This window comes from Lissotriton helveticus, chromosome 5_1, assembly GCF_964261635.1.
Source record: "Lissotriton helveticus chromosome 5_1, aLisHel1.1, whole genome shotgun sequence".
Taxonomy (NCBI): domain Eukaryota; kingdom Metazoa; phylum Chordata; class Amphibia; order Caudata; family Salamandridae; genus Lissotriton; species Lissotriton helveticus.
In genome coordinates, this window is record NC_136065.1 from 1,916,589,446 (window position 1) to 1,916,613,679 (window position 24,234).

At 45.2% G+C, this 24,234-nt stretch overlaps 1 long non-coding RNA gene across 1 annotated transcript in view; it reads right to left on the reverse strand.

The window, feature by feature from the left end:
- Nucleotides 1-23,646, reverse strand: part of LOC144756016 (uncharacterized) — a 268,107-nt gene extending 244,461 nt beyond the window's left edge. Inside the window, exon 1 of the long non-coding RNA XR_013595003.1 lies at nt 23,568-23,646. This is a non-coding gene — a long non-coding RNA (uncharacterized LOC144756016). The remainder of the gene's footprint in view (nt 1-23,567) is intronic.
- Between the last annotated feature and the right edge of the window lie 588 nt (nt 23,647-24,234).

Genomic DNA, 24,234 nt, shown 5'->3' on the forward strand with positions numbered 1-24,234 from the left:
CAGAGAGCACCTTCTCATAATTCAGTTAAGGATGCACAGTGAACAACAATCTCTTCTGTGTACAGTGTAATAGACCAAAATGTTGCTCCAATTATCAAAATAAAGACTTGTATAGTAGAAACAAGACATTTGACTTGCCTCTTGTGTCAAAAATATATAGATCATGACAGAAAGGGTGTGGTTTACTAACTAACAATAAAGTTCACTCGGTGCCTGATATAATCTAAGGTTCTAAAGTGTAACAGGGCAAAAGAAAAAATGATATGCAAAGGTTTGTACTTCAACTATTAAGTGGAAGTCACCAACACTTTCATAAGACCATGAGGTCCAGGATGAGCTAGGAGCTTGTACTGCATGGATCTTCTACACATGATGCAACATAGACAAGGTTGCAGAGAATTATGGGACCAAGCCATCACTGCTTTACTAACTCTACCCTATTGGCGCAGGTAGTTAAACAGGAGATGCTTTGGTATGGGTGCTTGGTTCACAGTCTCAATGCTTATGCACTCTAGCTTGCTACACCTAGTCTGCTGAGAGTATAGCGAGGTAGCGATGGCATAGTCTGTTCCATAGCACAGACTAGGATTACAGTGACTCGAACTGTGAAACATGCTGCACATGTGGAGAGCCTTGCATATGGTACTCTATAGCTCAGGATACCAGACTCTCCATACCGAGTCTGGAGCCACAAGGATGACTTGGGACTGGTCATTACTTATCTTCTTTAGAACTCTGGGCAGGAGGCATTCAGGAGGGCTGAGCTCCACTTGAGATGAAAAGCGTCTCCGAGCGAGAGCTGCCTCGGAAACTCCAGAGCGCAAAACTGATTATATTGTGCATTCTCGGCAGAGGCAAACTGATCTAACCAAGACTCTCCCCACTGCTGAAAGAGACCTTACCCCACCTCCAGATGTAGACGCTACTTTTGATTTGCTGGGTATCAATGGCTGAGCTTGCCTGCCAGGTGTTGAACGACCAGGAATATGCTCTGTTGTTCCAGCCTTGTCCAGAGACTCTCGGCAAAGAGTCCATGACCCCACTCCACCTTGCTTGTTGCAGTACCACATGGCGGTGGTGTTTTCTGTGAACACTTAAACTAGCCTTTCTGTGATGCAGGGTAGAAAGGCTTTCAATGTCAATCGCATCTGTCGGAGCTCCAGCATCTTGATGTGAAGTCAAGATTCCGCTGGAGACCAGAGTTATCTGATCTCCACCTCTCCAAGATGGCCGGCTCATCCCAGAAGTGATGCATCTCTCACTACTGTGAGATCTGGTTGGAGAAGGGAGAGGGGTATGCCACTGACCCAATTGCGGTTCGTCCGCCACTTCTACAGGTCTTGTACACAGGGCCGGACTGGCTACTGGGCATTTGTGTGTGCTGCCGAGCTAGGGGCTAATTTCTCTGTGGTGGGGGCTTATTTCGTTGATGGGGACCTGCGTGCGATTTGAAATAAAAAAAGCAAAACGAATTTCGTTTTGCACACGCAGGTCCCCATCAACGAAATTAGCCCCCAGCACGGCAGCACACATAACTGCCCCGTAGCCAGTCCGGCCCTGCTTGTACAGTTCTGGACCATGTCAGAGAGATTACCCTGATGCTGCACCCACTGGAACTTCAGGTCCCACAGCAAAGCCTGCATATGCCATCAGCCATGTGTCACTAGCAGGATGCATAAGTCCATGAGGCCCAGCAGCCTGAGTCATTCTCACCAAAATCTAGGATAGAGGATGAAACATCAGTATCATAGCCTGAATATCCTGGACTCGTCACTCGGAAGGATAAGCCCAAAACCGAATTGTGTCCAGAACGGCTCAGATGAAAGGGAGCGTCTGAGATTCAGTCGGTGTGACTTCGACACATTGATAGCAAACCCCAGCACATGCAGGAGGTTCATCATAGTCTGGAGGTGGGAGACGACAGTCTGGGATGAGCCTACCTTCAGCAGCCAGTCATCGAGATAGGGGAAGCCTGGCAAACCTGATCTGCACAGATGAGCTGTAAAGACCACCATCACCTTAGTGAACTCCTGAGGGGCACTGGTAAGGTCAAAAGGGATCACAATAAACTAAAAATGCTATTGGCCTATTATCAACCGCGGGTAGCGCCAGTGGGCAGGTAGGGCAGGAATATGAAAATAGGTGTCCTGCAAGTCCAAAGCTACCATCCAGTCTCCAGGGTCCAGAGCAGACAGGACTTGAGCTAATGTGAGCATCTTGAATTTTTCCCTTTTGAGCAAGAAGTTGAGGGCTCGTAAGTCTAGGGTAAGAAGATGGCCCATGTCCTTTTTTGGAACCAGAAAGTTGCGAGATTAACAACAAGAGCCTACTTCTGGCACTGGAAGTCTTTCTACGGCTCCTTTGGCCAAAAGAGTCATGGAGCAAAATCAAATGATTCTCCATCAGCCGGTCAAAGGATGGAGGCATGGAGGGAAGGGTGATCTGGAAGGGGAGGGAGTAGCCCCTTCGGACTATCTGGAGAACCCAACTGTTCTATGTGACAGATTACCAGTGGTAACGGTGATGGCTGATCCTGGCACTAAAGGGATGCCCATGATCTGGAAGTGCGAGACTAGGAGGGTTTGGAGGCTGAAGCTGCCAGGGGGTCATGGCTTGACCGGACCATTGGCCGTCCAACCCTCGTGGTAGGAAGGAACTACACCCTTGGCCGTGCAGGGATTGTGGAACATGCGTGGCTCGGTGGCTGGGATATGGCTGGCGTGGCTGAAAACCCCTTCCGTAGCCACGAAAGAGACGAAAGGCAGACTGGGGACGTGTGGCCACTGAAAGGCCCAAGGATTTGGCTGTATCCTTTGAGTCTTTAAAGTGCTCCAGAGCCATATCTGCCTTGACTCAGAAGAGCTGGTTGCCTTCAAAGGGTATGTCCATGAGCAAGGCCTGGACATCCCCTGAAAAGCCAGAATTTCTCAGCTTTGTGTGACATCAAATAGCCACCGTCAATTAAATTCCTCTGCACAGCGAGTCGGTCGTGTCTAAACCACACCTAATGGGTAACTTTGCTGCTTCTTTCTTACAGATACTGCCTGGGAAAGGACGGCCCGGGGCTGGTCCGGAAACTGTGGCAGCACTTGCACAACCATTTCCTACAGAGTGTAGGAATAACAGCTCAATAAGCATGTGGTGTTCAATGACAGCAATGCAAGGCTGGTGAAAAAGAAAACTTCTTACCCTAACTGTCCAGCCTCTTGGATTCCCTGTCCAGGGGAGTGGAAAGGAATGGGTTGTGGGATGTAGTGGCTTGGACTACCAAGCTCTCCGGGGTTGAATGGGTAGTGAGGATGTTTGGGTTGCCCGGGGCAGGGCGGAGGCAGCTGGCTATTGTCCTATTCACAGGATCCCCTGTGCTGGGCTTGGACCATGTTCCGAGTAGGATGTCCGTGAGGGCATCATTAAATGGGAGTAAAGGTTCCAAGGAGGACACTTCCGGCTGTAGCACCTCTGTCAAGATATTAGTCTTGACCACCACTGAAGGAAGCTGAAGGCCAAGGACCTCAGCCACCCTTGGCAACGCCGTAGCGTAGGATGCTCCCACCTCCGTAGTCACAGGAAAAGGAGAAAGCATTCCAGTATCTGAAGAAAACAACTAGTCCACTGGTTTCACCCAATTCCTCAAACCAGTCCATTTCTTTGTAAAGCTGGTCTTCTAGAGGGTCCTGGGACCCCTCTTAATCTTCTCTCAACCCTAGCCCTTCAGAAGAGTGCTAGGACTGTAGGTCCTGTCGGTGCCAGATTCGGCATTGGTCGATGCAGTACTGGCTCCTGATCATCTGGAATCACAATAGAGCTGACATCACCGGTCGCTGCTGGCGGCATCAGGAGCATCAGCGTCGGGGCCAACATCGCAATGAAACAACCGGTGCTGGGCTGGATCCATGTCCGGGAGCCATCAGAGCCAGGGCCAAAGCTGCAGGTGCGGAACCAGATGGGCCACCCACCAAACCCACCGGGCCCAAAGGCATGCCAGAGCGTTCGGACCGTTCAAAAATGAGACGCAAGGCCTCATAAAATTCTTTAATTTGAGCTGGGGTCACTCTGGCTCCTGGAAAAGTGAGGAGGCGCTGAGTCAATCTAGGCTCAGGTTCTGGAGAACGAGGCTTTGAACGTCGATGCTCCTCTGTCATGTCGGTCAACAGATGGGGAGAAGTTGAAGCACACTTCTACTTCTTGCGTTTTTTATTACCCTTATCTGAATATCCCAACTATTTCAAATGGGGCAAAGAGGACTAGAGACCTGGAGCCATGTCAGGACCTTTCTCTCGACCGTGACCTCTGAGAGAAGCACGACAAGGAATTGACTGCCAGGCCGCAAGCAGCTTTAGGGAACGCTCCCTCAAAACCTTCGGACCAATGGCCTGCCAGTGAGAATAAAACATGGAGTTGTGGTCGAGCTCCAGACACCACAAACAAACCAAATGCGGGTCCGCCACTGGCGTGGTGACAGGCGCTGCACGGCTTGAAACCTGAAGTCTTCCTCGACATGACTTCCTACACACCAAAAAGAGGCAGCAAAAAGTCTAAAAAATCCGGTCAAAAGGTGAAAGAGGGTAGCTCTCTTCACAGATCGGCGCTTCAATGACACAGAAAGAAAAAAACTGACCTCAGCTCACCGAGGTGGCGCCCAAATAGGTGATGCAGATATCAATTTTGGGGCGGATGACGCCTTTGACGTCACACGGAGCCGATTGACACCACCTTCCGGCATGCAGGGGTATTGCTCAAAGAAAAACCTTCCGGATCCAGTCTGACACCTGGAAAATTCAAAGGTAAAGAATCTGTGGCTAGATGTCTCAGTCAGATACAGTTGTATGAAGGAAGGGGATGCCTGAAGGAATGGGAGGAGGCTTGGGTCCCCTGGCAAAAATACAGAGTTATTAGCTTAATTTCATGAATAGCAACAGAAAGGGGAAAAAGTGTGAGCTTGGAGGGCGGGTGGGGATGTGAAGGGGGGACAAATGGGCTCCAGAGGGGGCAAGAAAACAAATTCTGCCAACGTGGTGTACTATATTTTGACAATACTGGTTGTAATAGAGGCTGTTTATGTTTTTTCATGTTGTAAATTCAATACAAATATTTCAAAAATAATAAATAAAAATACAGTGCATCCAGTGGTGATCTCCATGTCCCAAAATCAACTCCAAATGATGCCCATGAATGGAGACTTCTACATGATATTTTATGTTAATATATTTTATAGCACAAGATTACGAAAGAGGCGTCTTGGCACTAGTGTCATTTGAAACCAAAGGAATGAAATAAGCAAAGGGTTTTGCCAGCAGCTAAAAGAACTATTAGACTATGGTATACTAAACAAAAAAAAATTCAGTTCCTTCCTCAAAGTTAATAGATTAGGCTGACTTCTAAGATGAGTGGGTAAATAATTCCACCATTTAGCGGCGGAATAGGAGAAGCTTCTTCTTTTTATTCTGGGTACACATACCTGTCTGGCATTGCTAGACCACAGAGTACGTGAAGGGACGTACCATTTAAAATAATCCTGAAGAAAGCAAGGGCCAACTTGATGCAGTGCCTTATGGGCCCAGCATAGAGCTTCAAATTTGATCCTTTTGAGTGGGCAGCCAATGAAGATCTTTAATGGCTTTAGAGACGTTTGCAACTTTTTGAGAAGGCGTAATTGGGAGCCCACATTAAGAGCATTACAGTAATCTATTTTAGATATAACACAAGCTAGCGTACGATAATGTCCACCTCAAAAGGTGGTAAGTAACGGTATGCATAGCTACTTTTTTTACACTCTCTGCAGCACCTATGGTTATGTATACTGACACACAGCATAGTGTGCCCCCACCACCTCATGGAACCTCATCTGGAAGACGATGCAAATGGAAAAGATCAATAACTTCACCAGTGTTATGCAGCATGATGTGAATAAATATATATATATATAAGCAAGATCCTGGCTCACCACATATTCTTGTTGAGACCACACAGCCACACAGGTACGGACCACAAGGCGTTCTCGTCCATTTGTAACAGTACTTTATTTCAGAACAAAGAAAGCACATACACCCAGATTCATCAAACTAAAATCGGCTCGCAAAGGGCCAGATTCTGAGAATCTGGCCCTGCGAGCGCTATTTTTGCATTTGGGATTCATCATCCCAAATGCAAAAATTGCAATTCTAGAAATCGCAAAATTGCGATTAATTGCATTTAAGGAATCTCAATTTGAGATTCCTTAAATGCAATTCATGACCCATTTTAAAATTGCGAATTCGCAATCTGGAGCCGCTATTTATCGCGAAGTCTACCTACGTAGTAAATAGCAAAAACTTTGAAAAATGCACTAAAGTGCATTTTTCAAAGTTTCATGTTGCACACACACATGCCCTAAGGGCATGTGTGTGCGCAACATATGTGCACACATCAATTTCAGGGGTGCAACAGGGTGTCCTTTGGACACCCCTGCACCCTTGAAATCGCAATCTCAATTTGCGAATCGCTAATTGCGATTAGCAAATTGAGATGGTCTTTCCATTCATTCCTATGGGCCTCTAGGCGCGTTATATAAATTTCAATACGACACAATTTGATATGCACCACAGCAAAGATGCGAGAATTCTACAATAAAACTAGTCAGTTTTTAGATCATAAATTATGAAATTACAACTGAGCTACAAAGATGTATAAGTGCACCGCTGTTTAAGAAGCAGTAAATCAAATTACATTTTTACGCTTTGTTTGACAGTATCTTTCCACATACGACCAAAAATCCCTTCTTGCCTAGTTCAAACCGAAGTGCTAGATTAGCATTCTGCCACCGCGGACGGGGAATAAAATGGTGATGGGGCGCCCTCTACAGGTCAATTGTTATAGTTATTACGGGAGCCTGGTCAAGGAAGTGATTGAGGCTTGCTGCGGGATCTCCCACCATCCTGCGGAAATACATTGGACCGTGAAAAAGGGAGTGGGCAGCCGTAGCTAGAGGAAAGAACGCCTGGAAATTACACGAGTCTGGGCTACGGTCGATTATGCGACGCCTGAATGAACATTTTAAAGTAGTGCTGAGAAATATACGAGTGAGAAAATATAAAAGTAAAAGGGAGGTATGAACGGTATTTTATTTATTTATTTATTTATTTGTGCGATTTTATATAGCGCGAACTTTAACCGAAGGTGTCAGAGCGCTTTACATAGGATCCAGTTGCAAACATAAGGACTGAAGGTTACATGCGGAAAAAAATTGCAAATTTTTGACTTACATAAGAACCAGTTGAAAACATACGGATTTAGGATTACATGCGTTATAAAAAAGGTACAAACAGAAAAAATTGCAAATGTACAAGAGATAAAGTCACACAAGGAGGAGATACAAATGGATAAACTCTAGGCATATACTAGTGATATCTCTATCTACTTAGGGAGGGGATACACATGGATATACTCTAGGAGTCACATAGGAATGGTAGAGAGCACAGCGGACTCCTAACTAGTGATTAGAGTTATCTCTACGTACGGGAGAGTTCTGCTCCTAGAAGCAAATTTGTATGCCCCATTTTACGAGCCCATGACAGTAGTTCTGCTAGAGAGTCTGACATTTTTGCAGGGTCTACCATCTGTCTTTGTATGTCATGCAGTCATTCGTGTTATACGCTCTTCTAGTAGGATTAGGCAATAACAGCCTGATTCATGAAGCTAAATTGCGGGCGCAATAGCTGCGAAAATGGCATTGCGCCCGCAATTACCCAAATCGGCATTCATGAAGAAAATAACCAAAGCGCTAAACACAGATTGCGAATTCGCTAATAATTTGCGCCATAGCACGGAATTAGAGAATTAAGTTAGCGAATTCGCAATACTAGCGCAATCGGAATTCATGAAAATTCTCTAATAGCGAAAAACCTCAAAATCTCCATTAGCGCCGCGCAAATTAAGGACAACCCAAAGCAGGTGGTAACCATAAAAGTGATTTGCGAAAATTTTGAAAAACTGTTGGCCAATCAGGAACAGGGACAGGGCTGACCAAACACACATAAGGAGACACAGCAGCAGCAGTTGGTGTCTCACAATGCCAGGAATGTACATGGTGGTCAGGCGGCGAAGGCTACAGCGAGCAGCACGGAGGAGACGCAGAATACAGGAGAGGATATTCCGCCAGCGGATCACCCTGCTGGGACAAACCAGGGAGCAGATCTATGCGAAGTACCGGTTGAATGGGGCCATGATAATTCAACTCATACACGACCTTGACCCCCTGATGCAGCACCCAACAAGGCGGACCAATGCTGTGCCTACACATGTACAGGTATTGTGTAGCCTGCACCTCCTGGCCTCTGGTAGCTTCCAGGGGATAGTAGCCGCAGCAGGGGGGATATCCCAGCCCACCATGTCACGCTGCCTCCGGAGTTTTGTTGACGCAATGCTCACACAGCTACACCGACACATCAGATTCCCCACCAGCCAACAGGAACTGGACTTGACAAAGTTACACTTCTACAATGTGGCCCATTTCCCATCTGTGATAGGATGCATAGACTGCACCCACATTGCCATCTGCCCCCCAGCTGCGACGGAGTACATGTACCGGAATCGGAAGTCATACCACTCCCTCAACATACAGATGGTCTGCAATGCCAAGACTATCATAACTGACATCGTGGCCCAGTACCCAGGGAGTACCCATGACTCTTTTATATTCCGGCACAGCGGCCTCCACACACGACTGGCCAGGGGAGAATTTGGGGAAGGACACCTACTTGGTAAGTACACATTGTCAACAATTACACATTGCAATGATGTAGCTGCGCAGCTCAGGCACTCACCCTCTGCTCCTCACATGCAGGTGACAGCGGCTACGCCCTCCGGGAATACCTCCTCACCCCATACCTCAACCCGGCTACACCACAGCAACGGCGGTACAATGTTTCTCACATACGGACAAGGAATTGTATAGAACGGACATTCGGCCTACTCAAGAGCCGGTTCCGCATACTGCACAAGACAGGTGGGGCCATGTACTACAGTCCTGATGTGTGCTGCCGCATTGTGGCTGTCTGCGCAATATTACACAACATTGCAACCAAGCGCCGGATACCAGTCGAGATCTCTGGCAGTGAGTCTGAAGGGGACGACCGTCCACCAGCACATGTGCGGCATGCACGCGGGGAGAACCCTGCTGAAGGACACAGACGGCGCAACCACATCACTATGAAAGTTTCTGAAGGCCACAATCCACTCATCCAACATTCACTCCTGCATGGCAATGTAAAAAATGACAGGAGGCCCATGTATGTTGCATGAATAAATATTATTGTTAAATCCACAATAATAACGTTAAGTATACATTCATAATATTGCAGCAGTATTGCGCCATACTGCTCCTAACTAGCCACTGGACATGCTTGTATCATCAGCATTATCTAGGCAACTTGCAAGGAACTCAATTGCGCCTCCGCCGCGCAGCCCCCAAACGACGCTCTGGCTCTTCCTCTGGGACGGGACGTGTCCCTGCAGTGGGCCTGGTGCTGCGGCGTAACACGCCAACCATTGAGGCAGACAAGCTGCTGGCACTGGAGGCGCACTCACTGGTGTCGTCCCTCCCCACATTGCCTTCACCAGTAGGATGGAGTGCCAGTACGGCAGTGGTGACCTGCTCCAGCACCCGTCCAACATCCTCGACACATTGTATCAGCTGCTGCTGCTGCGCCAGGCACCGTCGTGATAGCTGGGAGGTGGCATTCCCCATTATGTAATTTGAACGGGTGTAGGCTGTCAGGCGCGTTAGGAGCTGCCGGTGGCGTCGGCGGGCGGAGGTGCGCTGCGATATAACTGCAGCAGTGTTGGCCTCCATGGCCGCCGCCATGCGCTCAACACTATCACCCACATTGGCCACATTGCGGCCAATTTTATGTAGTTGCAGCTGGATGGCCGCTTGCCGTCGTGCCTGCTGTTGGTGAATGCGTAGCATCCGGCGCTCAGTGCTCATGCCTGGCTTGCGCACAGCCATCCCCCTCCTGCTGCTGTGTGATGTGTCATGGTGGGAAGCCCTGACATGGCTGCTCTGCTGGCTGTCCACAGTGGGTGTGTGCACAGTCACCGCAGTTGATGCACCAGAAGTAGATGGTGCCACGGGTGGTGGAGTTGTGCTTGGCAAAGGTGCAGCACCTGATGGTGCTGAAGCTGTTGGTCTGGCCCTGCCTGCAGGGTTAGGTGCAGCACCTGATGGTGCTGAAGCTGTTGGTCTGGCCCTGCCTGCAGGGTTAGGTGCAGCACCTGATGGTGCTGAAGCTGTTGGTCTGGCCCTGGCTGCAGGGTTAGGTGCAGCACCTGATGTTGCTGGCGCTGTAGGTCTGGCCCTGGCTGCAGGGTTAGGTGCAGCGCCGGATGTTGCTGGCGCTGTAGGTCTGGCCCTGGCTGCAGGGTTAGGTGCAGCGCCGGATGTTGCTGGCGCTGTATGTCTTGCCCTGGCTGCAGGGATTGGTGCTGCCAATGATGGTGCTGGACCTGTTGGTGTTGGCCTGGCTGCGGTGTGTGGGGCTACGCCTGATGGTGCATGAGGTGTTGGTGTTGGCACCTCCTCCGCATCCTCTTCTGACTCAGCGATCTGCAGCATGTCGCTGTCGCTGCTGTAGTCGCCGCCACCTGTGAGGGGAATTGGACTTACATTAATGCCATGTATCTGTCACACGTACAGCTTAGCGATAGCTCATTTTGGGTTACGTCTGGCTGCTTTGGGGTTATTTTACATTATTTTTTTACATTATGGGCAGTGTACATGTCCGACATTGCTTGTGGCCATGATCTCATGTGCATTGTTTGTATGACTTGGAATGCATATGGGAGGCTATAGGGCCATGGCCATTGGTAGGGGACAGGGTCGCAGTCGCATGCCACTTACCTTGGCTGTCTTGGCTGGGTCGGGATGAGTCCAGGTTGGTGACACCTATGCATGCCTCTGTCTCGAGGGTGTCCTCCACGCGGTCCTCCATGGGGGTATTGGGAGGGACAGTAGGGTCTCCGCCCCCAGTACCAGATGTCTCGCCCAGCCTCTCTGCCACCCTTTCCTTGGCACGACCTCGGAGGTCGTACCACCTCTTCTTTAATTCGTCCAGTGACCTGTGTGTCACGCCCACAGCGTTCACTTTGGCAGAAATTCCTAGCCAGATGCGACGTCTCTCCATCTCTGGCACCCTCCGGGAGTCCTTTCCGAAGAGTTTAGCGTGGTTTTCAACCTCTCCCTCGATGAGGTGCTCCAACTCCGGCTCGGTAAACTTGAGCTTTCTCTTGCGCCCGCTGTCACTGGGCCCGGGTGCAGTCTCCTCTGTCATTGCTACTGTCGCTAAAGGGTGACTAGCGCTACTTTGGAGGTGTCCCGGTAGGAGCTCTCAGTTTCGCTGCAGACTCGCGGTCAGCCTCGCAGTTCAGAATGGGTGTGGCAACTGGCTGCTTCCTGGTTGCGACGTCATCACGGCGCTCGTAAAGCGACTTCCCGTTGGTGAGTTCTCGCTACTGGCGAGATGTCGCAAATGTGGATTTGCGTGGCGCTAAATAGAGACGGAATATCTGGGTTTTTGCGACTTTTTCGGCGATTTCATTTTCTCGCTATCGATTTTAGCGCCCGTGTGCGAATCGCTTAGATTACTCGCTATCTATGATGAATTCCGATCTGCGCCTTTCCATTTGCGATTCGCTGTGATTCGCTAGTTGAGAGTCGCTGTTTCCTTTCTTGATGAATCAGGCTGTAAGTGTCTTTGACATGTTTTTCTTTATGGCCTTATGGCAGAATAAAGTTACTTGAAAGTGCTACTCATCAAATCACCATTTTTGGTTTCTCTGCAAATATGATATTTCTGTCTACATACTGATTTTGAAATAGTGGTATATCATTTAATTTCAATCGTTACATATCGTTGATAAACAAGATCCAAGTAAAAAATTAAAAATACAAACAAAAAGAATATGTCAAAATCTGACATTGCAAGTTTCGTTAAAACACGAAAAATAAAGTTGAAACAAATACTAAAAATGTGAGTTCCTAATTTGGCTTAACAGTAGGGATCCTAAAAAGTCATGTTCTTTGACAACATATTTCCCAGCAAAGCATAGGTCGTGCAGAAACACCCACGTTTATCAATTTTAAACCATAGTTGAATAGCAGCATGAGAAACTCACATTCTGTTTTTAGTTCCCTGCACACTCGTCTCAAATTGTGGAATTATTCAGCTTAATTCAGTGGGTAAATACATTTAAACATATTATTCGTGTTTGAAGTGCTGGATTATCTAGATTTTTTGCATGTGACTCCTATTTTCTTACAGCTGTACCAAATATCATGGATATTTGCAAAGTAGCTGGACCTGTGGCTATTAAAGAATACCAGTTCCTGTCAACGTTCTCTTATGATTCTTCTATTATCTATAAACAACAAGCATTAGCATGGCCAATAGGTCTCGCATTTGCGACCTTATAAGTATTTAGTTATGCAGCACAATATCCTTGGTGCAACAACATCAACTGTTGCGTCGCTAAACACATATAAGGTCCCAAAGGCAAGATCTATTGGCTATGCCAATGCTTGTTTTTTCAGTCCACTTAAAGCCCTGCCAAGAAGGATACCTTATTCCAGAGAGATGAACACAGGACTAAATCTTGCTGAATAAAAAAAAACTGATCTGGGAGAAAAATCAGCACAATATCTGTCAGACAGAAACACCCTCAGAGACTGAAAGGGCCCAGGTAATGCAATAAAGCAGTCTTGAAGTTAGAGCATATAACAGAGAAAGAGCTAGAGAGAGATATAGGGGGGGTGTGCGTGTGTGTGCATGTGTGTGCGTGTGTCAGAGAGAGAGAGCGTCTGTGTGTGCGTGTGTGAGAGAGAAAAAGGGGGTAGAGGGGAAGGCAGAGAAAGGAAAGATACGGAGAGAAATCACTGGAGCAGTCATATGAGAGAGTGGGGGGTATTGCATTAAAATTACAGCAGAGCCCTTACCCCTGCTATGCACCTTTTTGCTATAATGATTATTCTTTACATTCAGTGCACCAATTATCTCATTTATTTCCAAAGTCCTTATTTCTCTGACTTCTATAAATATATTTGATTTTCTTTCTGTTTTTTTCATGACAGTGGTTCAAAGTATGATGTATCATCATTGTCAATATCATCCATTGAACGTTCCATCAGAGGTACCTCCTTTTTAGGTTTTGCCTGGCGAAAAGATGCGCTCTGCGCATCTTTTTCGCGCAGGCGAAATCCTGATGAGTTCTGTAGTGTGGCTTTGGGTCGGCCCTCGTCATTCATTGGCTGGCTCCATAAATGGAGCCTAGCCATTGGACGAGGGGCCTGTCCGTCAATGCCGGACCAGATTCGGGGGCGTTCCCGCGATTCTTTGGCTTTTGCCGACGTCACGCGACGTCAGCCGAAAGCCGGGAACGCCCCCGAATCTGGTCCGGCATTGCCGGCACTTCTGCGTCTCTCCACCCCCCCTTTCCCGCCCCCTCCCTTTTGCAGCCTCCCGCCCCTCGGTCAGGAAACTGGCCTGGCAGGTATGAGGCATGTCCCTGCAGAAGCAAACAGAGCGAGGTATGTGGGAGCAGAACCAGACGGGGAGGGGCACGGTGCGGGTGCACAGAGACTCCCTTCCGAAGGCCCAGTGCAAGAGCCTGGAATCCGAGCTCGCTCCCGAGAAGGTACCTTAGCCCTGAATCATCAAATGAGTTATGCGAGTATGACACACGCAAAACATCTCCCAGATTTCACAATCCTCTTTATGTGTGAGCAGATGCTTCTTCAGTAGAAAGGCGGGGATGGCTTCCGGACTGGGAGTGAAGGCCCAATGCCATGTTATTGTAGAGTTCACTTATAAACAAACGTAAATATATGGCGTAATTAGTACTCGAATACCTCAAGGGTGTGTGAAGTATACCATTCCACCGGGAATTCATACCAGTGACCCATTTTAGACTAGAGACAGCTCTCTACTGCAAGACGCAACCCACTGAGCATTATTTTGAGGCAGTTTTCCCGCTGGTGACGTGGTTGTACCACTGACACGTTAAATACATCAGAAGTACACACGGGTTCATGTTTCCAAGTTTAACATGCTTCTTGCACGTATTCTCTGATAGAGGTGTTACGTCCCGTCCCAGTAGCTGCTGCAGGTCACCAGCAGCGCAGTAACCCCCGGTGCAGCGTCTGCTATCTCTGTGCTTTCTTTATTTGGCCTCCATTGGTAGTTGCTCCTCTCCTTCCGAAAGACCTTCCCTCGAGCCAAGCTCTCTGTGCTTTCCTTCGTGTTCGAGTCTTGCCGTGCCTCGGCCCCTCCCACTTCTCTTCCGCTTTGTTTGAATTGGTCAGTGACTGTGTGGCCACAGGGTTCTCTGTCCCTGATGTTATGTCGCCATCCACCCCCCCTTTCGTAAAGCAAATAATGCAACCCCCACATTTTTTTATTTTCTTTATACCCTCCCCTTAACCATTAGGCTATGTCAGGGCTCGAGTCGGGGTACCACGCGGGTGGACGGCGCCCCCCCACTTATTTTACCGGGGAACGCCGCCCCCCTGCCAAACAGCTGGACTTAACTCTTTGGCCTCTCTGGGACGAGGAGCTCGGCAACTTTCGTGACGTCACTTCCTGTCGTGACGTCACTTCTGGTGACAGCTTCCCCCCCCACTTCTATTTTTTACGACTTGTGCCCTGGGCTATGTACAGTACTGGATGGTTGGCGCAGTGTAGAAGGCTGGGCCGGCTTCTTGCTTTCATTGTAGACCACTGGAGATGAGTCGCATTCTTCTGGGTCAGAGATGTCAGACATGTTTCTTCTTCTCCTTCATACTTTATGAAGTGACATGCATTTCTCGTGATTGCACTGCTGTTACCTTGCATTTTCACTTGTGTTACCTTGAGCGGTTGAGTGTAAGATGGGACGTCTGTCTTCTTCCTCTGCAGCTGATGCACCAGTATCAGAGTTTTACCTAGAGGCCTCTTTATTTCGCTCACCAAAGCCAGTCAGTACATAACTTCATCTTTTCTCTCGGTGCACTGTCCTCATTGGGATCCTCGTCTGGGCCTTCCCTCCAAATACCAGGTCAGCTGGTCATTTGCTTGCAGTGCTGTGTCTGGTCGTGCTTCTTGCTTGCAATTAAGACCACTGGAGTAGGGTTGTGCAGGTCGCACATCACATCGAGAACTATGTGCGGTCTATTGGTGCTCTCCTTAGTGCCCCCCCCCCCCGATCTCTATGTTGTAGTATTGGCTTGTGGACACAGCTGTGTTATCTTCTGATAGTAAATGTCCATTTAGTCCCTGAATATTTCAAATTCATTTCTGTTGAATGCGGATCCATTGTCTTTCTTGGTGATTTTGAGAATGATGCATGTAGGGAAGCCATCCTGTAGTACCAGGATCATCTTGTTTACACTGATGTTTGGGCTCGCAGTGTGGTGGTGCTTGCAGTGTGTGTGGGAAGGGCGCAGTGTGGGTGTGTGTTGGGGGCTCTCTGTAGGTGTTTGTGGGTGTCATTTGCAAAAGATAAAGCTAGTGCCATTGCAAATAACAATGCCATTTAGTTATGTTAAAAAAAAAAAGGTCAAGAGCTTTGCCAACAGCTCAAACTTTAACAAAGGCAAAACCATTGCATTGTAAATGCTTGTTACATATCTCATCAATACTAGGAATGTTTGATGATTACGTTCCCCCAAACAATGTACGTGTAGCTTACAACTTCAGAATATGGCAAAATTCGTTGACTTTCCATAACTAACGCTGTATGCAAAATTCCTCAAAAATAAGAATATTTTCCAGCACATTTTTTGAATTTTTTATAGAATAAGGATTTTAGGGCAAAAAGAAGCTTTTACCAGAAAATGTGAGCTTTTTTTAAAATGACTTTTTTTTAAAGTACTTTGTCTCCTGAGCTCATTTGACAATCAATTAAAAAGCCTTACAGACTTCATTCACACAACGTATGTTTTTCTGTTCCAAAGGACAATGGTATATAGAAAGTGGCATTCTAAATATATAACATTCAAATATGTCAAATGCATTATAATATTGGGCAATTGAAGAGAATGTGTCCCCATAATTAATATTACTGCCCACCAGCTACTAAAGCCCTGATAGTGAGTTGCAGCGTGCTGGTGGCATGCACACTCCACCCAAGTAATTACTAGCACTCTGATGTAACACCTGTTGCAAGGTGCCAGGAATCTTGTGGGGTGGGTGTCTAGGAGCAAGTTGTAGGCAGAAAGGGGTGTAATGCACCCCCCCCTTTATGCCATAGCAAGAGATCGAACTCAGGGGCCCATTCGGATGTCGGGCGGATCGCCACCGCCATGCAGGCGGGGGGAACCGTGGCGGAAGGAAACACCGCCGCTGCTTTTCCGCCAAGGTCGCTTTTGCGGCCGGGGCGGAAAAGGGTTCATATGCCTGGCGGTGTCTTCCAGACACCGCCAGCCATATTAGGATGGCCTCATGCAGATGCCTTTCTGGCATGCGGTCTTTACTTTGGGGCCCCCTACGGGCCCCCATGGTGAAGGCGAGAGGTGGGGTGCACATGGGGGGTACCTGTGGTACCTCCATGCATTTGCATACACAAATTTGTGTATGCAAATGCATGCCTGCATTTTTAACATTGCGGCGGGCAGTGCTGAAAGCACCGCCCGTCGCAATGTTAAAAATGCATGATGCGCCCGCCAGTGTGGCCGGCGCATCATAATTGGCATGGCGGGACCGCCGCTAACTTGTTCTAGAAAGTTGTTCCTTCAGTGGTCATATGTATCTATAAACAATATGCTTCAAATAATTAAGAAAGGTGACAGAATTATATAAAGGTGTTTACTTTATCATAGTTTTTATTTTCATTTTTACTTAAGTTTTTTTCATTTCAGTTTTTCATATACAAAATACATAATTCATCATAAATACATTTTTCAAACTCAGAATTTTTTTTTTGCTTTTTAGAGCACACATTATTAGTAACACATCAATAATAGAAAGAAACTTTCTTATACACGATTATAATAAACAATTAATTTTTAAGAAGGCCACCTGATATTTACATATTCGACTCAATTCACAAACATACACACATGCATACCACAACCACACTACCAAAAGGGGAAAAAAGGGAGAAACTAAGTATTAATTGACAAGTTCACAAGTTGTCAAATTCTAGGGTCTCAGAAGAACTTGAGGCCCCCGCACATGATCGGTCGACGCGCGTTTCGGTGGTTAAACCACCTTCCTCAGGACCTTTTTTCTCTCTTGTGGATCAAAGATATCAGGGGACCTAAAAGGGTTTATTTACAAGAAAAGAAAAAAATATATCTGTCACCAACCCTTCTCATAGTGATTTACAAACACAAACCAACAATATAACACATGGCTTAGATCTAGCATGGCTACTCCTCACATGACCGGTAAAGGAAGAATATACTGGAGACAATTACTACAACACAAGTAGATCAAATATGATCAATTTACTGTGGTGTTGATCGAAAATCATTTGGATATAGGACTCTAGTTGCATGAGAATAAAAAACAGATATTGCCCGTGTTGTTTATCTAAGAACCCTTAGTGCTAATTTAAAATACAAGGGACGTTGTCATCCAAACCAAGACATAGTGCTACTCACAAGAAAAGATAAGCCGATTTAATTTCCTCTGGTGCTCTGTTGCTAAATTTTAGGACCGGATACTTGTTGAAAGACACCTATATGGAGGATACAATGCTCCTTACTTTATCATTTATAGCTAAATATGCGCAACATATAATACTCAGCGGACAGTCAGTCTTACCGATTTTCATTGCATGACAGGGTACAGTTACTCCAACCTGTTCTGAGATGGTTATCCGTTCTCCAGGGAGTCAATTAAAAACTACAAAGCAAAAGAATATCTGTATATAATATTTGGTTTCTTCTTGAAATTTTTGAATACGCTATATGAGCGGGGTATAACCTGCCTAGATGGTGTGGTGTTTAGCAATATACCTTTTAGTGGCTGATAATGCCCTCAGCGGTACAATACGGATCGATAGGACGTGGTCTCAACAGCTACGGTCTACACGGGTAAAAAAAGGAGGAAACACAAAAACCCCATTTCGTCAGATATATTCCACTTTAGTACAACAAGTACTACCAGAGAATGCTAATAAGATGGACTTACGTCTTGTTAGTGGCGCAGATGAGGAAAGCATTCCTTTCTTTAGCTAAAGATATGACATCATTCTCCAGACAGGGGGTAGAGATATTACTTTCTTCAATTCGGTAAATGACCCCGTTCTTTATACTGCATCCATCTGATGGGTAAAGAGGTTGGAAACATTTGTACAGACAGTACGGTGAATTTAAACTACTGTGCCGTCTATGGTCTCTCCAATTTGTAGCAGGAAAGACTCCGTGTGATTTGAGCGCTAAGGTTGAACGGTTGCAGCAAGCTAACATTCAGGTTTTAATCGAGTAAGATTTTTAACAAGGTAGTCTCCCCTGCTTATGGAACGAAGACCGCAGTAAGGTTTAACGCGTTAATTTAGGGCAGTTGATGCACGATAACATAAGGACTCTAGTCGTGTAAGAGTTTAAATGAGGCGAGCGCAGTGCGGTTTAAGCGCTAAACTGAGACAGTTAATGCACGATAGCATGAAGACTCTAGTCGTGCAAGATTTTTAACGAAGCGAGCGCGGCAGAGATTTTGATCGAAGTAACACTCAGACAGCGTCTCAGATGGCTACATACCTGTGCATACAAAGTCTCGGAGTCTATTTTGATCTTCTTCAGCAGTCGGCGGTGAAAGACGTACAATGTCACCAGTCCGGTTTATAACGCCTCCCCAGTATCTCGCGAGAAGACGACTCTCAGATAGTAATTAACATAGAAGATGGACTCTTGTTTTGAAGTATCAGCAACATAAAGGATGGACACTCGTTTGTTTACTCAGCTAAGCGGGACCGAACACAAAAGATGGACACTGATTTCTTATTTTGGTCGGATCCACACAGAGGTTGAACGATCATTTATTAATCAGTTTCAAAAACATTTCAGCATCGCCTATGTTCTAATAAGGCGAAATAGCCATGATTGTTAATGACTGTAACGCTAGTACTTGATCGGGAAAGGAGTTTAAAAATTAAAAACGATAAGCCAAAAGAGTTGACACGATCAATTGAAAGTCGGTGATAGGAATCAAAGGATTTGGTGGATACACACAGCATGGTCCGCCATAAATATAGCATGAGTAAAGTATCATGCGGGGAAGACCCTTTATATACAATTTAGGCATAATTCTACACGATGATTATATGTGCATAATAACACAGGGGAAGAAGAGGGTACAAAATAACGCAGAAAGGGAGAGAGCCAGGGTTATAAGGTGTGATCAGTAGAGGGGCATTCGGGCTAAGTACTAGAACACGGATATCGGATGAGAATGAGGTATGTATATGTTTATTTTGTTACATACCAGGAAATTTCCTCATTCAGTCCATGTTTCACACTGTCAAGATGGTATATCCAGAATGTTTCTCGTTTCTTGCGAGTCACTTCATTGGGTTGACCTATTTTAGTGATTACTTTCTCCAATATCGACCATTTGATGTCTTGCTCAGAGTGATTTTTATTCAAACAGTGTTGGACCAAGGGTGCCAATACTTTTTTTGTCTTAATGGCAGACTTGTGTTCGCTATAACGGACGCGAAATTCACGACCCGTTTCTCCCACATAGGCCAGGCCGCAACTGCAGAACAGAATATAGACAATGTTGCTACTGCGACAATTTGTCAGATGGCGTAATTTAATCTTTCTGTCATTATAATTTATGGTGTCAGAGGTAATCGCTGCATCACATGCGTGGCATGAACCACATCTGTGGTTGCCTAGAACAGCCGGTAAGCCAGTAATCGAACGTAGGTTTTCTGAGGGGACAGTTTTGTTTTGTCTAGTGTGTACTAGCATGTCCCTAAGGTTTCTATTTCTTCTATAGGCTACCAAAGGTGGTGGTAAGGAGGGAACGTTTTCATCACAATTTAGGATTCTCCAGTTTTTATTAATAATATTCCTGATTTTGAAATTCAGGGTGGAGTGATTGATTACACATGTAATTCTATTCTGTTTCATCCTTTTGGTGCCTTGAAGTAATGCTGACCTGTCATAATATTTTGCTCTTTTATAAGCATGCCGCACCAAACGGTGGGGATATCCTCTTTTGAGTAGTCTATCCTGGAGAGCATCTCCATGCTTATGAAAGGATTTCATGTCCGTACAATTGCGACGGATGCGCAAGAATTCCCCAAAGGGGATGGATTCCCTTTGACAGTTAGGGTGAAAACTGTCAAACTTAAGAATAGTGTTCTTGGCTGTGCTTTTTCTGAAGAGGCTTACTGTCAGGTTGCCATTGGTGTCCTCAATACTGATGTCTAAGAAATCCACTTTATAGTTGTTAAAGTTCGCTGTAAACTTCAAATTTGTGTCACTGGCATTCAACCAAAGAATAAATGATTGTAAAAGTTCTTCCGGGCCTTTCCAAATAAAAAAAATGTCATCTATGAAACGTTTCCATACGGAAACACTTTCAAAGAATGGGGCCAGTTCGTTGTAGATGTTCTTGAGCTCCCATTCTCCCATGAAGGCATTAGCCACACTAGGGGCACAAGAAGCCCCCATTGATGTCCCTTTAATCTGTTTGTAAAGGCGGCCATTACACTCAAAGAAGTTGTTCAGTAAGACGACCTCCAGACATTGTAATATAAACATGTCAGGGCGGTCCGACGGGTACCTCTGTAAAAGATCTGAGACCGCCTGTAACGCTCGACATTGGGGAATGTTGGTGTATAATGCCTCAATGTCGAGCGTCACTAGGATGTCTGAGTTAGAATTAAATGGTAGGCCCTCTATCTTATTGATTATGTCCCCAGTATCTCGGATGTAGGAGGTATACTTCTGAGTCAGGGGGCAGAGGAATCTATCCACATATTTTGATAGTGGTTCCGTGCAGGACCCAATGGTCGATATTATGGGTCGCATAGGTGGATTCACTTCTGATTTGTGAGTCTTGGGCAAACCATAAAGGGCAGAAGTCACAGGGGAGGATTTATTCAAAAAGACATATTCATCATCACAGATGAGCCCATCTGTGAATGCCTCACGAGTTAGTTCTTGAATATGCTTATCTAGTCTTATCAATTCTTTTCGTTGAGCTGGTCTATAATGGTCTGTCACTGACAACATCTCCGACATTTTCTCATCATAGGTGGTTCTGTCAAATATAGCGATTCCCCCACCTTTATCACAAGGTTTAATAATGACTGAAGGATTAATTTTCAAGTCATTAAGAGATGTAGTTTCTGAACTGGATAAATTAGGTTTGGGTTTGTATGGGTTTTTCACAATCTTTGCAATATCCTGAAGAACGGTTTGCTCGAATATCCTAACGTCAGTACTAACCATGTCCAATGTCGGGGTGAAGGTCGATGGAGGTTTGCAACCTGAGAGATTATTATCTTCCTCCGGTTGAGGTCGATCAGAGAAGAATTTGTTTAATCTCACCTTTCGGAAGAAGGAAAACAAATCTTGATGTAGTTTAAATTTGTTCAGATATGTGCTTGGGACAAAAGATAGTCCTTTGCTTAGAATTTGTATATCCTCAGGTTTAAGAGGTAGGGAAGACAAGTTGTAAATGGGTAGATTCTCTACAGTGGTGGAAATAGGGTCCTTTATGTTACCTACCACCAGTACTGCTGATTGCGTGTCCTCACGTATTGTTGTGGAGGTTGAGGGCTCATTTGGGCTTGTGCTTGGTCCTGCCATCGTACGTTCCTCCCTCTGTACTGGCCCCGGGGTAAAAAACCCCTTCCATTAAACGGGCGTTGAGTGGATCTACCTCTAAATGGTCTGGAGTTGTATTGCCCATTGTTCATTTCCTGATAGTTATCTCCATCTGATCCCGAGGAGCCAGAGTCTGAGAAGTTAGTATATCTCCTCCCAGGGTGACTATTGAAGTGAGGATTGTAATTACCTTGTGCTCCTTCCTGGTAGTAGTTGACAGTAAGATAAGGATAGATTTTTTCCTTGGTGAACCACCTAACATCCTTTCTCAACTTCTCCGTCTTTTTGTTAGTTAAGTAACCCTCAAAGTCCTTCATTTCGATTTGTATTTTTTCTAGGCTGCTCTTAGCCTCATCCACTGCTGTAGATGAATTAAGTTTAGTCTCCAAGTCATTAATTTCCTGTGAAAGTGTAGATGCTATATCTTTAGCTGTTTCTATTATCAGCATCATCCAGTCCCTGGAGCAGCGGTTGGAAATGAGGGACCACCGCTCCAGGAACTTTCTGATGTCGACAAATAGGGCTGGGGCATTACGTACTCTCAGTCCTGTAGGGATTACTCCTGCCTTTAGGTACTCAAACATATAAAATGCATGAGACTCTATCCGTTTTAATTTTTTCCGCATATTAAGGAGATTTTGCCAATCGCTATTACCTAATTGATGCGAGGAGCCGGGTACATCATCACCCGTAACCGCCGCTAACGTCGCGGACGGTCCTGTTTTCCACAGGGATGGCGGGCGGGCAAAGTCCGTCCGCCATCCTAATCAGCCCCTCAGTTGGGTTTTTGTCCACATCCCTGGTCTTATACTTAAGGGATTTTAGCAACCAGATATTCCATTCAGTAAAATCAGATGTGGTCTTCTCACAACCCAAAAATCTAGATTACAGTAATATCACCCAAAGTTGACCAGCTGTAGCTCCAACTAACTTGTAATTAAGTCTCCATTTTTACTGATTTTTACAAACAAATAGACATAAAACATTTTTTTCTTGTCTGTATTTATTTTTAAATGTGGATATAAAAACAGAAATTGGGTGTTTTTTGAGTGATTCTAAATACACTTTGCCATGACTGCCAGGCCAATACCTGTATGGATTGATAGGTAAGAGATTAAAAAACAAAAAAAGAATTTTAGTAAAGAGGCTTAAACAACAGTAGACATGCACATGGTTGATACTGAAATGTCCGTATTTTCATATAAATGCATTGATTTATCTTCTGCGGGTGTTCATATCACTGAAACAGGCATTCAAGCATGACTACATATTTATTTGTTAAATAAATGTGGAAATATACCAGTTTCAAAAACCCATAATAAATATGGATAAATACAGAAAGTTGACAAAAAATAAATATGGATAAATACAGACGGTAATGTAAAAAAAGAAATACCATAAAACTCGGAGCCCTACTTGTAATTCACCTACCACTCAGGCTCTATGCCGTCTATAGGCCATGGTGGTGCTCTTCCCCACAGTGCCAAAGTATGGATGTCATTATCCTTAAGCAAGAAAGGCAAACATGTGTCTTAACCTTTAGTTGGGTATTAAAAGACAAGACATAATGGAGGGCAGTAATACTGAAGCTGCTGCATCAATCATAGCTACGCCCTTTCTTAACACAAAGCTACACTCTGTCCAGCACTTGTGGTAAATAGCAATAATAGCACCTGTCCAAATAAGCATTGTTCACTGTTTCACACACATCATGTCATGGCTTAGCACTGTCACTAATCTTTGAATTCATGCAAACATCATTAGTCAGTACCTGCTTTCTAAGTCCTCTGATTAGCTGACTCAAGCTGCACAATCTATGCAAAACACTAATATCTTCATGGAGTTTTCAAATGATTCACCTTTTCTTATAAAAGGCTACTATAAGTAATAAAACACAAAAAATGAAATATAGTAACACGATTTACTATCGGTAGAGTTTGAAAGACAAACAAATGTCCAAACACAATAAAACAATTAACTTAAATCAGAAAATTAAACATATAAAATTGGCAGACAAGACTAAAATAAAAATCAATACATCATTTTTAATAAACAATAAATTGCCGTTCCATTCTCCACTTAGTATGCTGTACGCCTAGTAAACATACTGAAGGATTTACTTGTATCACAATACCATACTTAACAAGCACAGACATCATATTCCCAATTCTAGTACTAGAAAACTCTAGAAAAAAAAGAAAATGACACACCTTACTATGAGTGTTGAAAACACAACTGCAGTTTTATAGGTTTTCAATATTAACATTCACTAATGCGTAAAACAGGTGCGGAACCCCTTCAGGCCATCAAAATTATGCGGAGCATTATCTAATAAGGCACTGTTTAGTACCCTTCAGAACACGATTGTGCCTTAGATAGTTTAAGCCATTGTGAATATCCCTTTTTTCAACATAACTAAATCTACTTATAAAAGAGAA